This window comes from Myripristis murdjan, chromosome 6 (genome assembly GCF_902150065.1).
Source record: "Myripristis murdjan chromosome 6, fMyrMur1.1, whole genome shotgun sequence".
Lineage (NCBI taxonomy): Eukaryota > Metazoa > Chordata > Actinopteri > Holocentriformes > Holocentridae > Myripristis > Myripristis murdjan.
Window position 1 is genome coordinate 33,121,792 of NC_043985.1, and position 2,500 is coordinate 33,124,291.

Consider the following 2,500-nt stretch of genomic DNA (forward strand, 5'->3'; position numbering starts at 1 on the left):
ACACACACAGCTACACTACGTAGCTAACGTTACTCTTATGTTAGTGACAAATATGCAGTTGTTTTTATTGCGGCTTAGTTGTAACACTGCGTTCCAACCAACCCCACTGTGTAGTCACTGGTCTCAAACCTGACTAGCACTCACTATGAGTTAGCTAAATGTTTTGAATCAGTGCTATGTTTTAGACAACATGATGCTTAATACATTGATGTAAGATTGGATTCGGTAATGCACGCACACAGTTCATTAGTCAAAAAATTAGAAAGGTAAAGAAATTCACTTACTTGGTGGTAAAACACACTTTTACACGTATCTCCTCAAAAATGCAGCCAATTCCTCCCAAAATTCACGCTGGGCTCTCTTGCGATCATGTGACGAACTAACCGGAAGCACTTGCCGGTTGACCTTGTGCAACTACCTAAAAAGTCTGTGTTACAACTGACCCCGTGTTAGTTTCTACCCCGCGCTCCCCTACTCCAAAAAGACATTTCTGTGTTTTGTGTCATAAAGTTACTTAGAGCCGGGATTTTCAAACCTTCTGGTACCTTGAACCCCCAAGTCGACTTTCATGAAGCCATAGATCCACCTCAAACAGGGAATCAAACAGGGAGCGATTTGAAGTGATTTTGCCCGACAGTATTCAGACTCTATAATAACTCTAGGAAACAGGAAACACAATGTTCAGCAGAAAATGTTAAAAAATGTGGAAACAAAGACACACAAAATCTGTGTTGAACATGAGGTCGTTGGCTTCTGAGGGTCGTGGCGTTGAAAGTCGAGGTCAGGTTGGTTCAACCCCGGCATCGTTAGATTCAGCCCAAAACACTGAATATTTTGGTAGCCTACATGGTATTCACGGTATTCATGGTATTCTAAGTGAATAGAGAAAATTCATAATCATAATCATAATATTCTTCAGAATAAAAGTCTGACTGAGGCTCACTCGGCTCCTCTTCAGAATAAAAGTCTGACTGAGGCTCACTTGGCTCCTCTTCAGAATAAAAGTCTGACTGAGGCTCACTCGGCTCCTCTTCAGAATAAAAGTCTGACTGAGGCTCACTCGGTTCTTCTTCAGAATAAAAGTCTGACTGAGGCTCACTCGGCTCCTCTTCAGAATAAAAGTCTGACTGAGGCTCACTCGGCTCCTCTTCAGAATAAAAGTCTGACTGAGGCTCACTCGGTTCTTCTTCAGAATAAAAGTCTGACTGAGGCTCACTCGGGTCCTCTTCAGAATAAAAGTCTGACTGAGGCTCAAACATGGAGGCTGGATGTGTCCTGCTGCCTGTTGCATCACAGGACGAGGTGCAGAGTTTAGCAGCTGGTGGGGGGCGGAGTCAGGGTGGGCGGGTCTCTCTGGGGGGTATTTCAAATTTGCATGTTCATGTATTCTTCTTACTCAATAAGGATGAAGGAGTAGAGGTGCTTTAAAGCTGTTTTCAGTAAATAATAATAAGAAACATCCACAGAACCCACAGTTGATCTGGATCTGGACGGGGTCTGCTGTGTCACGGTGGAACAGTCAGTCGTATGGAAACGCTCTGTCAGTCAGATAAATTTGTAAAATGTGGACGCAGTAGCCGAGCCGACGTCCAGATGATCGCTGTCCTAATTGGCTACTGACCCGCTTCCTGTCCCAGCGTGTCGGAGCAGCTGACCGCCACCGCCTCATCTGATGACATCGCCGCTTCGCCAGATCCGTCTCAGCTGAGCCGGGCCGAGGCGGTGTGTGAGAGTCACGCTGAGGACGGCGACTGACCCTGATGCTGCTGGATTGAAGCTGCTGATAGGTCATGTGCAGCACAGCGGCTGCACATGACCGGGTTCCTACATGCACACCTTCAAAGGAAAAAAACAGGTAACAGTGGACTGCATCAGAGGAAGCAGCTCCATGATCTGTTAGCCAGCTTGAGATCAGTAAACTAACATCATACACAGAAGTCCTGCACATACTAAAAAATACATACATATACACATTAAAGTAAATATAACAACCAAGAACAGAGTTTGTGACCTGTGCAAGGTAAGATTTATGCCTCTGTTTAGCTATTTTTTTTTTTTTTTTTACCACATTTTAACATTTTATCACACTGTTAACAGGAGCATCCCTGTAGTCTTACCTCGGCTCAGCAGGGCCTACCTACTGACGTGAATACCATGAAGCTGAGGCGGATCTACGGGTGGGCCTGGATGGGCGTAGGCCCACCCAGATTGACAGCTTGCCCACCCTATCAGATTCAAGACCAAAAAATAACTAACTAAATAAATAAATGTTTTAATGTCCTTTTTCCAACGTGTATTTTATGCTCGTTTACAACCTCTCGGCTCGTTTACTGAGAGGTTTTTTTTTCTTTCATCATATCATTTTATACATGTCTATCTAAAAAAATAAACAAAATGAAATAACAGGCCCATCCAGAATTTTTTAGGCCCACCCATTAGCCATGTTCTGTATCCGCCACTGCCATGAAGCCACAGGAAATGACATCAACAAAATGTCAAA